Source organism: Erpetoichthys calabaricus, chromosome 4 (genome assembly GCF_900747795.2).
Source record: "Erpetoichthys calabaricus chromosome 4, fErpCal1.3, whole genome shotgun sequence".
Lineage (NCBI taxonomy): Eukaryota > Metazoa > Chordata > Cladistia > Polypteriformes > Polypteridae > Erpetoichthys > Erpetoichthys calabaricus.
Genome location: NC_041397.2, coordinates 34,118,673 through 34,133,774, shown reverse-complemented (window position 1 = coordinate 34,133,774; position 15,102 = coordinate 34,118,673). Strand labels below are relative to the sequence as shown.

The window sequence follows — 15,102 nt, the reverse complement described above, 5'->3', positions numbered from 1 at the left end:
ATGGAGAATCCACTGCATCCACTAAATAATGTCATCTCCAGACAGAAGAGCAGCTTCAGCGACAGACTGCTGTCACTGTCCTGCTCCACAGACAGACTGAGGAGATCGTTCCTCCCCCAAACTATGCGACTCTTTAATTCCACCAGGGGGGGTAAACGTTAATATTTAACATTATACATAGTTATTGTCTGTTTTTTTCACCTGTATTATTATCATTCTTTAATTTAATATTATTTATTGTATCAGTATGCTGCTGCTGAAGAATGTGAATTTCCCATCGGGATTAATAAAGTATCTATCTATCTATCTATCTATCTATCTATCTATCTATCTATCTATCTATCTATCTATCTATCTATCTATCTATCTATCTATCTATCTATCTATCTATCTATCTATCTATAAAACTTGGAACAGAGCCCACAAGATGGCATTTCATGGGACATATCAATACTGAATATCACTGAGTATTCCTAACATTTATTCCACATGTGTAGCCACAAACACGTAAAAACAAGATTGAATGTTTGAAATGAAGACATTCCTCTCCCCTCTTCATTGGCCATAAGTCTTGCTTACATATTGACAACTTATTTGAGGTTATTGAAAGGCGGTTCATGGACCTGCACCATTGAATTGAACTTCTGCTTGCTAAAGAACTTAAGGTATGAACAAATAGATAGCATACTTTCCACTTAATAATGTCTTCATTCTCTTTTTTCAACTATTTTAAACCACATTCTACAATCCTGATTTAATGTGAAGCATCATGGTAAGCAATGGTTAAGTGATTATGCAGTAGGACTCTTGACGGACAAATAAGGAGCAAGATGGGTATTCAATTCAAATGCTCAGGCTTATTTGTATGGCCTTCACGGTTCTACACAAGATGATTTTACATGATGGATTATTCTACAATATTTTGTCAAAAATTTGTGTTTCATATAATAACTAACTAATAGCCTAACCTAGGAGAATGAAATAGATCAGCTGGTACAGCCAAAAGAGTCATCTAAATAGCAGTTACAATGTCAAAACCAGAAGAAGCAAAATTTGGCGTTGACCCCGAAATCAAGTTTGAAAGTTCTGGGTCAAAAATGAAAGCATAGTCCTGGCCACCTAATAGTCCTATCCCTATACAAAAAATCATTAGTTTTCTGAGCTTTTCATTTAAATGGTGAATACCCCACCACCATCTTAATTACTGACTGCATAATGACATTACGTGCAACATCCCAGCTGGAAATCTCATGTGAACCGATGGATCTCACAGTAAAAGTTCAGCTCAAAATGTTGATGCAGAGACGTCATTATCGTAACAATAAAATAAATAAATAATAAGAAAAACTAATGGATAGTTTGCCAAATGGCCCAAAAATATTCATGCAACAAAAAAAACTAACGTATATAAATAACACAAATCATGACAAGGATGTTGGGGGCATATGACTGAATGATATTTGGAATACGCAAAATACATGTAATCTGAGATTTTTTCATAGCAGTTTTGGTTCCCCTTTCAAGCTTATTATATCAGAAATTTTGTGATCTCTGTTCTCCATGAAAATATAAGATTAAAGAGAAGAGTGTCAGGAGTGATTTGTGACAGGTGGGTACCAGCAAGAGTGAAAGGGAAGGTCTGTCAGATGGTAGGGAGGCCTGCTATGTTATATGGGTTGGAGACGTTGGCACTGACCAGAAAGCCGAAGACAGAGCTGGAGGTAGCAGAGTTAAAGATGTTAATATTTGCATTGGATGAGACGAGGATGGATAGGATTAGAAATGAGGACATTAGAGTGTCAGCTCAGGTTGGACGGTTGGGAGTCAAAGTCAGAGAGGCGAGATTGCGTTGGTTTGGATAAGTGCAGGGGAGAGATGTTGGTATATTGGGAAAAGGATGTTAAATATAGAGCTGCCAGGCAAGAGGAAAAGAAGAAGGCCTAAGAGAAGGTTTATGGATGTGATGAGAGAGGACATGGGTGTAACAGAGCAAGATGAAGAGAACAGGAGGATATAGAAAAAGATGATCCGCTGTGGCAACCCCTAACGGTGAACAGCCAAATGAAAGAAAAGATGAAGAAAGAGCTAACAAACTATATGTAACGAGTAACATATGCAAAAATGATCATTTTAGGTGAAGTATTCCTGTGAATTTCATTGTCCTCTTTCCTCCAAAGTAGCCATTGCTAAATTGCAATTTAAAAAAATAGATCCTGAACTGAAAGTTACTAAGAATTGCAGACTAATTTCCAATTAGTAACCACAGAGCTTGAATTTTAAAGTTAACTCGATTGTGGCATTTGCACAGAACCTGCTTTAGCTTGCATTAACTGTGGATAGAAATTGTCCCTCAGTCAGCTGGTGCAAGTGCCAATGGCACCATTTCAGTGAGAAAAACAGCTGTGTGGGATGGCTGAGGTCTTTAATAATATTGCTTTTGCCTTACTAAGTCAGGATATGTTACATACAGTACAACCTGATGTGAATACAAATGTGCAATATTCTGTGCCACCTTCCCCACCCTCTGCAGTGATTTGTGATCTTATGTTGAGCAGATGCCGTACCAGAATGTCATGTAGCCAGTGAGGATAGGTGCCACTGTGCACCTGTAGAAGATAGTGAGAACAGACAGAGAACTCTAAGCTTTTCTCACAAATCTGAGGAAGAAAAGGCATTGGTGTATCCATTTGGTATCTCCTCTGATGTAGATGGCGATTGAAATGAATGATGAAATTATTCTCCTGGCTTCACTGATTCAGTAGGTAAATCTACTGTCATTGTCATTGTTGGAGATCAGGCCTATGATGGTGGTGTCATCAAAAAATGTAACGATGGAGCTGGAGCTATGTCCAGCCACGCAGGGACAAGTGAACAAGGAATACAGAAGAGGATTGAGCACTTGGTCCTGTGGAGTGCTTGTGTTGAAGGTGAATGTAGAAAATATGATGCTGCCGATCCCCACATGACCAGGTCTGCCAGTTAGGAAGTCCAAAATACAACTGCAGGGGGTGGCACCAAGTCCATCTTGAGGAGCTTGGTGGTTAGTTTTGTTCGTACACAAGTATTTAATTTATTATTTAAGAAGAAATTATGGCCATGCACCCACCTTCAGTTGGGAGACTAGAATCCTTTAAAGCTTCCTCTCTAACACCTCATCTTGTTGAATGACTACTCACTTTTGGAGGATACCTTGTTCTAGGCAGAATCAACGTATCAAACGCTATTCTGCCTTCAGTTAGAACATTAGAACAATCTAGACAAGGACAGGCCAAGGACAATCAGCCAGGACAGCAGCCTCACAGGAAGTCTGCTGTCAATTCCGGTCAGGCAGCTGTCCAACCCCATCCATAGGCTCATGTGCCACCAAGTTCACACAGTTCTGATGAATCTCCTAATCACCACTCTGATATCAGTAGGGTTACAAATCCTACCACAAGCACATGCATTCACTCAGAACAAATCCACAGTCCACTCTTCTCTCCTCAACTTTCTCTCCAGACCCTCACACAGCTTTTCACTAACTGGCATCTCACCTGCCACTTACCTTCAACAGGCAATGAAACACGAGGAGAGAAGTGTCACCTTCCTTGAACACATGCTTGGGTATATAGGCCTCTCACACTCACACACGTTTTTCCATCACCTACGTCCATGAAGCACTTCTGTGCTGCAGTCCACCTCTTTACTCATGCAGCTACCCAGCATCCTTCATCGACATCCCAAACTGCACCATACCACTCCCTTCTATTGAAGTACGTCTCGAGATGTCACAGACCCCCACGACATGGCCCTTTCACAGATGTTGAAAACAAGTGCAAATGCAAAGAGAAAAACCTATACAGAAATGGCATGAAAATGCAAATTCATTGTGGTTGTTGGTTCCTCTACAATATGAAAAACACTGACTCCAGCACTGAACTGATCAACATAGACCTCAGCATATTCAGTGTTTATGTTTGCAGTACATCATCTATGTTTGTAATGCATGTAGTAATAAAATGCAGTGCATTCTTCATTTTAACAGATGGCGCATCACAGACATTAGCACTTCTTTTTTACGAATCCCATTCACCATATCACATAGACATAGCCCAAGACAGACACACAGATACATGGAGGTGTTTAAAGTTAACAATGTGTGGAGCCATCTCAGAACATCTCTGAACAAAGTACTCAAAAGTGTGTTTTATTAGAAAGCAAAAAGAGAATAAATGGAGGACATGGAATGATGTGCTGTAAGTACAAAATGAACATGAATTAATATGTGTTTTTTCTTCTCTAAGCTTTTTTACACACAAGGATGATTCATTCCCCAATTTGTTCAGTGGGGTGGCCGGTCCTCTTCTCACCAAAATACCATTAAAACAAAACTCGGTTTGCCCAGCCATTCAGACCACAGTACCAGGAAGCAGCTTTTAAACTCCAGTTAGGAACCCTCAAGAGTAACTTCTGGGATCAGAACTAGCCTTTATAACTCTTTGGGCCATCCTTTTGAACCCCCCCACCCCAACACACACACACACACACGCACATACTTAACAACCCCACTTACCAGAATTTCACAGACCTTAGTTCTTCCTTCAAGGGCCAGACATGCTGCCAAGTTGTGTGTAGGATATAATGAGTAGCACAGAGCCATTTGAAACATGCAAAGTCTCCCTGTTGTCATCCACAATACCATACTAGAAGAACTTCTAATGCATTTGCCAATAACCCCTAGTATCATTCTCTTCTCTGGGGTTCTCAACATCACCCCCTACTGGAGACAACCCATCCACACTGACAGAGATGTACACATTAGTTTTACCAATGGATAATCCACTAAGATACCTCATGGCTCAACATCCATCCTGAACTGCCTTCAGCTTCCTGAAATACCAGGCCAGACCAGGTCCAGCTCCACAACCACAATGGCGTAACACACACATTTTCATATTAACTGTAACTGTATAGGTCTAAACAAAAATTATTCTGCTAGAACCTTTTCTCAGTTTCTTACTTTGAAGCAGACTGGAATATCTGCTAAATAGAGCATCAGTCAGATCAAATATGCTTGGAAAAACACTTTGAAATTTCTACAAGTATTGTAATTTGATTTGCTTCTAAAGCTTCTAGAAATCCCCATGAAGATCTTAATCAGCTGTCTTTGTAGTGCACTATCAAGCCTTTGGAAATATTGTAGCATGACCTCAGACCTTGATTAATGTTTCATGAATTCTAATCTTCTTAACAATGTTTATGCTTTCTTCTCCTAGCTTCATGGTTTGCACCACATATTCCATTACCATTTTTGCTGCTGCATTGTTTTCTACAGAGACAGCAGAAGGGCAGAAGTGTCATTTGATATTTCTTAAAGTAACTTGTAGGAGTATTTTAACCAAGCATAACAAGGCCTACAATGTTTTAGGCCAATGATGAAAAATAATCAGGAAAAAGCAAATGCATCTATAATAAATTGTCATCTTACTTTAATACAAACCATCACACTCAAAAGTGCCAACCAAGACAGGAATTCTTATTTAAGAAGCATACACCTCACATCAAAGGCTTGGTGACAATGAAGAAGAGGCAAATAAAATAACCACATGACATACTTTTCTGACAGAAACAGACTCTTCAGAGTTGTGGTAACCTGACAAAACATTCTTAAACCCACTCAGTCCAATTTAGGGCCATACTAAGGAATTCTTTTTATAGGAACTGTATTCGGTTTAAAGCAGGAACCATTCTGGACAAGACACTAGGCTGTCAGTTTGTGTTATTGTAACATACAAATCTTGGAGTACAAGAGGAACTCCCACTGTAAACCCTCTAGAGGTTTATTTTCACAAAGAATGCTACTGAGTTTTGTTTCCCCTCCTTATATCTCAACAATGAGAGTACAGGACAAATATTGTTGGGATATTTGTATTTTAATCTATTTGAAAGTGCTTCTTTTATTGTGAGTTTAGACTAATTCATATTTTTATATGTCTACATTTTGTAATTTGGAAAATGTGTACGTTTGAAGTAAAAATTTAGTTTTGAATACACAATGGGATGTATGAAAATTGAAACTATACCTTATGAGGAGGACTTAGGAGTCATAGTGGACTCATCGCTATTAACTTCCAGACAGTGTTCAGAAGCCATTAAGAAGGCTAGCAGAATGTTAGGTCATATAGTGCCCTGATCTGTGGAGTACAAAATCAAGGAGGTTCTGCTTAAGCTTTATAACGCACTGGTGAGGCCTCATCTGGAGGACTGTGTGCAGTTGTGGTCTCCGAGCTACAAAAAGGACATAGCAGCACTAGAAAAATTCCAGAGAAGAGCGAATAGGCTCATTCCAGGGCTACAAGGGATGAATTATGAGAAGAGATTAAAAGAGCTGAGCCTTTTCAGTTTAAGCACAAGGAGATTAAGAAGAGACATGATTGAAGTGTTTAAAATTATGAAGGGAATTAGTACAGTAGGTTGAGGTTATTATTTTAAAATGAGTTCAACAAGGACACGAGAACACAGTTGGATAGTTGTTAAGGGTAAAGTTCACACAAACATTACACATTTTCTTCACTCAGAGAACCATAGACACATGGAATAAGCTACCAAGTAGCGTGGTGGACCTTCAAAACTAGACTTGATGTTGTTTTGGCAGAATTAAGTGGATAGGACTGGTGAGCTTTGTTAGGCTGAGTGGCCTGTTCTCGTCTGGAGTGTTCTAATGTTCTAAACTTGTTACACCACTCTGAGCTTCCACTCTGTGAAGACCATTATACAAAAATTAATTAAATTCAATTAAAAACTCAAAGTTCACAGAAAAAAAAAAACTTGCATGAAGATGAGTGAAATCATTCAGACTCCAAATGCATTTTGCAAATAATTCAAACCCAGGCTCAGGATCAACCAGGCATCGGTGTAACCACCACTCCACAGTAGAGCCATGGTCCTTGAATAAAATAAATTTCAAGCAAATCTATGGCAGACATCCATCAAGCTTCTCCTTACACATTCCAATAATACACAATAATACAAAGACAAAATGTTCATTGAAGTATCCAAGATTGTAGTGGTGACATGTGAAATGATTAAACACATTTAACTACACCATTGCTTCCCAAACTCAGGCCTGGGGATCTACTGTAGTTGCAGGTTTTTGTTCCAACCAACTTCAGTTTTTAATTGGACTCCTAGCCCAATTAAGTGAGCTGTTATTTCCCAGTTTCTGTGTTTTGGAGTCAATGAAGAAATAACAAAACTAAGTTTGGTAAATTTTTATTAAAATGTACTAAGCACTTATATATATATTTTTTTAACTTTTTAACAATTTTCATCCTGATTTTCATTCTGCTTTTCCAGGTGTTCTTATTCTTTAATTTATTATCTACTAATTAGTGGGTCTGACGCTAAAGTTATTGCAGCCTTTCATCATTCAGAATTGTTTACCTGGCTGTCAGTTCTTTTGTTTTAATGATCATTATTAGGATACACTGAAGGGTGCAAACTGCACAAAAAAAAATAAAACAATAGGACAACAACAAAAGAGAGGTAAGGGTTTAAAGCAAAAGTAGAAATATTTCTAAATGTCTTATAAATGTAAAAATCATACTGCTGTGCTTCTCTAAGGGCAGAATAAGAGAAGGGAAAAAAGACCATCTAAATAAATGAGATCAATTATTATCACTGGAATAAAAACCTGCAGCTACAATGGGTCCTCAGGACCGAGTTTGGGATCCACAATAATCAAACTAACATGACGGTACTTCTCCCATGTGATGTTAAACAGGTTTTCATTCCAGGAAGCAAATCACTCCTGTTACTGGAACATATTATTTGCTTGTTAAGATTCACAGTCCTTAATTTCTTTGATGAATCTCCAAAAGAAGTCTTTAGTTGGTTATTTTTGTCTTTTTTTAGCCAGCTCCTAATAAACAATGAGATACACAGAACAGGACAACCTGCAGCAAAGCGGATAACTTGGTTCTGTCTGGACCTGTGTATCAGTTTCTATAAATTTGTGGAAAGAAAGAATTGATGAAACTGTGAATGACTAAGGACCTTTTTATTTATGTTCTGAGAAAATGAACATTCAAATCATTACAGAAGGAGAGCATTAGCAAATCACATATTTAATTAGCAGGAAAGTCTGGAACAAAAATCTTCAGTTACTGTGAACTTCCAAGCCTCTAAATCTGGGCATCTGGCAGGCTGTGAGCAATACATGTGGTGATGCCTCAGGCACTTGCAATAATGTCATGAACTTGCATTTATTTATATTTTACTTTGTGTTTGATTTGCAGTGTTTTTCTTGCTGGTAAATAACATGATTCAAGTATGTTAGCACTTGTACATGTGAATCGCAAAGGTGATGTTATCAGGTGGATCTAGCATCCATGCTGAGAACCACAAATATGCTGCATAAACCCAAGTTTCCTAATGAACTTTACAAATCTAGCAGTGAATTCTCCAGAAGGATATCTGAAATTCCTGTTACAATTTTAACTTCTGTACTTTCTGAGTTTTAATTCCTTCTGGTCTTGGTTCAGGCAACTTTGATTGCTATATATTATTACAAATTGACAATAAATTTGATTTGTGGCCGCAGTGGCTTCAGGTTTTTGTTCCAACCCAATTGCTTCATGAGAAATCATTCATTGCTAATGAAGCACTTATTGCTCAAGTGACATTTTCTGCTTTATTTTAGTTGTCTCAGTTGTTAAGATTTTGAACCCTTAATTGCTTATTTTAGTTTTTAAACAGTTCTATTCATTGTTTTAATTGCTCCTTATTAGCAATAAGATGCATATGACAGAGGAACTACATCTACCTTTTCTCCATTTCCACTCGTGTATATTCATCATTCACTATTTGGTTTAATTAAGTACTCGGAAGGAAACTGAACAGAAAGTGAAGAACTGAAAATTCCTTATTTTAGGTTTCAAATCACTTGGATGATACATGTATCATTAGAAAGGGAAAAAAAATCTATGATTTAAGAATGAATTAACATGTTAGAGTTAAAACACTAACACGCCATGACATTAAATAAGACCTGTCATTGGTGAGGATCGGCTTCTAATTAAGCAACTGAGTTGGAACAAAAACCAGCAGCCACCATATTACTCGACTTCCCATAAATAAATTCCAAGGTAAGAAAGTATATGGATTTCAACAAAGTATACAGCTTGAGGAAATAGTACAAGAGACAGAAAAAGCTATTCATTCCATGCAACCCTTACTACTGGGAGACAAACTTAGGTCAGTGATGATAGTTGCCCATCAGTGTGTTAAAATAATGACTACTGAACAAGCAGACCAACAATTGTAAAGTTACAGTGGTGTGTTTCAGAAAAAGCAGTTTAGTAACACAGAGCTGTCTTAATATCCTTGTTTTCTTCTTGTGGACATTCTACTTCAAATACAATTAGTGGATGTGCCATCTGGAAAAGTTCTTGGACAATTCTGCAATAACAGGATTTGTAAGTGGTGCACACACAAGCCTAGTGAACGACTCTGTTTACTGGTGTAAGGTGAAACAATTGTGGGTCAAAACTGGCAAAATCTAGTATTTGGTGGTGGATCTCAGGAGCAGCAAGGCATCTCTGAGTCAATTATGAATCCATTCTTAATCCAGGGGTTACAAATTGAAGCAGTTGGTCAGATGCCTTGAAAGAAATCTGAATTTAACTGCAAACTACCACTACTATATACTACTACTACTACTCTTCCTGAAACACAGCACTCTGACTTTACAAACCTACAAATAAAAGGACATTGAGACAATTGCAATGTTAGATAGATAGATAGATAGATAGATAGATAGATAGATAGATAGATAGATAGATAGATAGATAGATAGATAGATAGATAGATAGATAGATAGATAGATAGATAGATAGATAGATATTTTTTATTTTTATAGATAGCTTTATTGTATCAAATTATTAAGCTACCAAAACAATTGACAAACAATGACCATGTTTTATAAAAGAATCGCAAATTGTATATATCTTATTTTTTTCTTCCTTTTTGGTAAAATAGTAATTATTATGGGTACTACAAATCAGTCCCCCATCTACAAGTCCCCCACTCTAGTTAGAGGTCAGTTAAAAATATAGATTCTAAAAAACTTCAGCACCACCACTATCCTGCACCCTCCCCCCCCCCCCACCCCATCCACACACACACATCCCCTATATTCACAACATTTTAAGACATATACAGAAAAGCAACAGTTTGATAGTTAATAAATACTCACAAAAAAATAACAAAGCCCTCCCCACATTTTAACCTCAATTCACCAATTCACCATCAACTTGTCCCCCTCAACAGAGCACAGCACTTGTCCATCCACCCATAAATCGCAGAACATTCTGAGGTCATTTATCAGTTTATAATATATATATTCAGGTTTTAGTCTGCTCTTTACTAGAACTTTAAACATTAGCAGTGCATTGATTGCTAGGAGTTTTTTCTACTTGTTTTGTCTTATTTTTATAATTGCTAATTTTGCTTGTCCTAACAGGAAGTTCCCAATTGCACACTTGTTCTCGAGTTCCTTGTTAGATAGATAGATAGATAGATAGATAGATAGATAGATAGATAGATAGATAGATAGATAGATAGATAGATAGATACATAAGAGTTTTTTATTCTTTAAACAGTATTATTGTGGTTCACAATAACAAGAATATAAACAAATGACTAGTGTCCATGAGCTGCATGAATGGGACAAATATTTGGTTGATCATTGGTAATTTTAATCTCTGCCATCCATTGTGAGGTATAATTTCAAGATGAAAAAGAGCCTCTGATTCAGAAATTAGGAAAATGATAACAAAGTTTACCAGTCAAAAATGGAGTATCTTATAATAATGGATCCTCAGCCCTAATTTAAAAGCTGAGGCATCTAATATTGGCTGGTAGATCATCCCTTAGTTTGGGGGTCCCATAGGTAAAAATTCTGTCTATTATATTATCCTGGAAATTTATAGGAAACCAGCCATGAGCTCAGTGCACACTCTGAAGTTTAGGCAGTAATAACATCTGTAAGGTAAAGGAAGGGTAAAGCTATTGACAGCTTTGCATGGCAAAAATATGATTTTAAAGTGGACTCTAAATTTAAAGTTATTGCACAGTGATAAGAACTAGAGTTAAATAGCATGTTACTTTTGCATCAGTTACACGAATATAAAATTGTCACTCATTGTTGTTTGGATTAGTAAGTGTAGGAAATATAGGTGTTAATTGATAAGTTTGGTTAAGCAAGCCTTTCTTCGTATAGGTATAGCAAGGAAATTAGATTAACTTTTCTTAGAATAAAATCTGAAACTCAAGTTTGCCAAAATACACCTAAACATGAAAGAGGCTGTTGTCCTAAAGGCGAGGGTTTACTGTTCATTTCTATCGGTGTTGTACGTATGAAGGTTATAAGCAAAGCTGATATCTGAAAATTCTGTTACATTGCAATACTATACCTTAGTATTGAATTTACGGATATACTCAAACCCTACAAAATTGCCTGTCCGTCGATTGGAACTAGTGCTGAATGCCTCTGCTAATTTAAATGAATGAACACGTTTAAAGCCGTTCAACTTAAAACACAAAGTGATGAAAGACAGAAAGATCAAAAGATGCGCAGAAAGAGCGACACCTCGCACCAGGTGTGCCACACGCGCGTGCCCGAGTGAGCAGACCCGCGCAAACAACGCTCGTTCACACAGGCTCACACACGAGCGGGCGTGATTGAGATGTGCGCAGCCAACCAACGAGCTGTGTGATTTTACTAGCAGAGAGCGTTGCATCAATCAGGCGCGTTGCCTTTGTTGCTAAGGGGCGGGGTTTAATACCTTCAGGTTCTGCGAGGAAAGCAAAAAAAAAAAAAAAAAAAAAAAAGCAGCTCCTTGTCAAGAGCGAGACGAGATGCTATAAGAGTGAGGTATTCAGCAGCAAGAAATGGAACCGTAAGTGCGCAGCACACGAGAAGCACACGGTAAAAATAACAATACGCTTTTCTTTTCTTAATATTCTGGGATAATTTATCACTTGCACGCATCAGTAACACGTAAGACGATTTTCATGAAATATTAATGTATATTTTTCAGAAGAGGAGCAACCATTTCTCCCCAAGCTAAGTAGATATGTTGCTTTCACCGGCGTATTTCTTTTAGTGGTAGAATCCGACTAATACCGTGCAGTGGGAAACATTGGAACTTTGTGCACTTACCCCCTACGATAAGCCCTAAGATAAGCCCAAACCAGTGGCTCAGGTACCTAATAAGCTTTTTATTGGTGAAGTGGAACTATTTTAGTTATAAAATATTGTGAAATGTATTTCATTGTGTCTTTTGAAACGGTAAACGGCTTTTGTAGCTGGATAGAGCCGTCTACCTTTATGATGTAACCGCCACAAAGTACCATCCTTCATGATGGAGGTTTTACTATGAATGTACGAATTGCGTCGAAGATAACGATGCACGAGGCATCCATCAATGTGCGAGCTAAATGATTCTCCGACAACTTTACTAAAGGTTTCATCTACTGTTAATAACTGATAAACGGGCGCGCAGACCCCGAATCCGAGAGCATCTCACTTTGGGAATCTGATGCTTGTTTTAGGGCTCAATTCGGGTTGCGCTACTTTGGTAAGTGTTGAGTCTTCCACGTTTGGGCACACATAGTTCAGGGATAGGACATGTTTGGATCTACTGTAGCCTGTAATCCATTTAATACTGTTATGATTGAAGATGGAATCCTTTTGGTATTGATAAGTTCACCTGCACGTGAAAGATAACATTCATTATTGAGGTTTCGTTTGCATTTAGCAAAAGTGGATTAAACTGAATGAAACACTAAATTAAAACAACTTACACATAGTTTGGTTTGTAGTCTAATTTATATGTACTGTAAACACAAAAATGTAGTAAATATGTGGTTCCACATCCAAAGACACCTGTGTTCAGGTTAATTGGTAATCCTAAATTAGCTCCATGCTACCTTGAACTCTATAAGTAATGGATTTATGAATTATAACATATAAATATTTTGTTATCGATATATATGTAGAGTAACCACTGTACTTGTGTGTTCAACCAACATGCAACATGTTATCAGACATAAAAGAAGAATTGATTAAAATTTACAATTATGTTCAAAGGTTTGGATGCCCCTGTCCAAATCACATAATTTATTAATATTTAAAGTTAAGAAAGTAAATGCAAGGGCGTCACGTCACGGTGGCGCAGTGGTAGTGCTGCGGCCTCGCAGTTAGGAGACCTGAGTTTGCTTCCCGGGTCCTCCCTGCGTGGAGTTTGCATGTTCTCCCCGTGTCTGCATGGGTTTCCTCCGGGTGCTCCGGTTTCCTCCCACAGTCCAAAGACATGCAGGTTAGGTGCATTGGTGATCCGAAATTGTCCCTAGTGTGTGTGCTGGGTTGGTGTGTGTGTGTTTGCCCTGCTTGTGGGCTGGCGCCCTGCCTGGGGTTTGTTTCCTGCCTTGCGCCCTGTGTTGGCTGGGACTGGCTCCAGCAGACCCCGTTACCTTGTAGTTAGGATATAGTGGGTTGGATAATGGATGGATGGAAGTAAATGCAACTTTAACAGCAAACCAACTATAATGTTAATTTACAGTTAGAATTTCTTTAAAGAACTGAAAAAAATGTAAAAAATAAATAAATAAAAGGACTAAATTTGGCATTTGCAAACTTTTGGACATCCTTCTAAGTAACACCACTCCCTTTGGAAAACTCCCTGTTCTTACCCTTGTTCCAAAAAGACAGTAAGAGACACTTTTGCATGAAATCTTCAGGCATTACTAGTGTTCATAATGAACATTACTGTAATTGCATTAGCAGTGCTGAAACCTGCTACTCTGTTTACTTGGGTGGCAAGGTACTGGCATTCCTAAAGTTCAGTTGTGGGTTCAAAAATGGCCAAAATCAAACAGCTTTCCTAAGAAACATGTCAGTCTATTGCCTTTTCTTGCAGAATGAAAGCTATTGCATGTGACAGATTGCCAAGAAACTGAAGATTTCATACAAAGGTGCATGTTACTGTCTTTTTTGAACAACTTTTTGGCATGTAAACATGACTAATTAATGATTATCTAAGGGATTTTACTATTAGGATACTGAAGGAATTGCTTCTGAAAATGGAACATACAGTATGTGAATAAATTTAAATTGAGTGATTTCAAGCAGAAAAAGCCAAAATAAACACAAGTAATACCCTGACTATATTTTTAAATCAATTTAATGGTACCTTCTAATAAATGGTATCAATATCTGTTATCAATATATACATTTCTGGGTGACCCCAAACTTTTGAACGATAGTGTATGTACTGTACATACACCCATCCATCTTTCCATCCATCTTCAAACCTGCTTAATTCATTTGAGAATTTCAGTGGACCACTTGCAATAATGGCAACATCTGGCATTCACAAGTCAGGAGTCAAGTTTGGGCATGGTACCTGTCTATTGCAGGGTATGTTCATGCACACATAAACACAAAAAAGAAAATCATCAATTAAACTAATGTGCACATTTCTGGGATGTGGTAGCACATAAAGAAAACCTTACATTGGCATGTGCAGAATGTCCAACGTCAAATTCCACTTAGACAGTCACTGGACTTAGATTCACACCGAGGCTCATGGTTCTTGCTACTGTATATGTTGCATACACAGAGAGCATGAGAGAAAGAGATCAGGGGACAGTGAGGAATGACAATGACAGACTGCAAAGAAATAATAGGGCTTGAAAAGACTGTCATGAGGAGTGGGGGATCTGGAGTTAGTTCTACCTTTTTTAGATTTGGCAATTTAAGGTTTATTTTTCTTTATTCTGTAAAAAAAGACAAATTAAATTCTATTTATTTTATGTTGTCCTCATAATAGAAAAAAGAAGTCCAGCACCCCACAGTCTTAAATTCAAAAAGGTTTAGAAGAATGTTGGATGCATGGAAGTGATATAGAGTAGCCAAAATCAGTACAATTGAGTGCAGACAATAATACCATTAAATGTCTGCTGCAAAATATACTAGCTTAAATGAACATTAATTACCATATAAAACACTAAGCAAAATGTGTATTTGTCAAATAGTCAAAGTTACTTGACTAACTCTTT

The 15,102-nt window shown here is 37.6% G+C and overlaps 1 protein-coding gene across 1 annotated transcript in view; it reads left to right on the top strand.

Moving 5' to 3' along the window:
• Positions 1-11,863: 11,863 nt before the first annotated feature.
• Positions 11,864-15,102, top strand: part of LOC114649938 (protein furry homolog) — a 471,909-nt gene continuing 468,670 nt past the window's right edge. The window contains exon 1 of the mRNA XM_051927180.1: positions 11,864-11,968. The gene's annotated coding sequence lies outside the window, so the exon portion shown is untranslated. The remainder of the gene's footprint in view (positions 11,969-15,102) is intronic.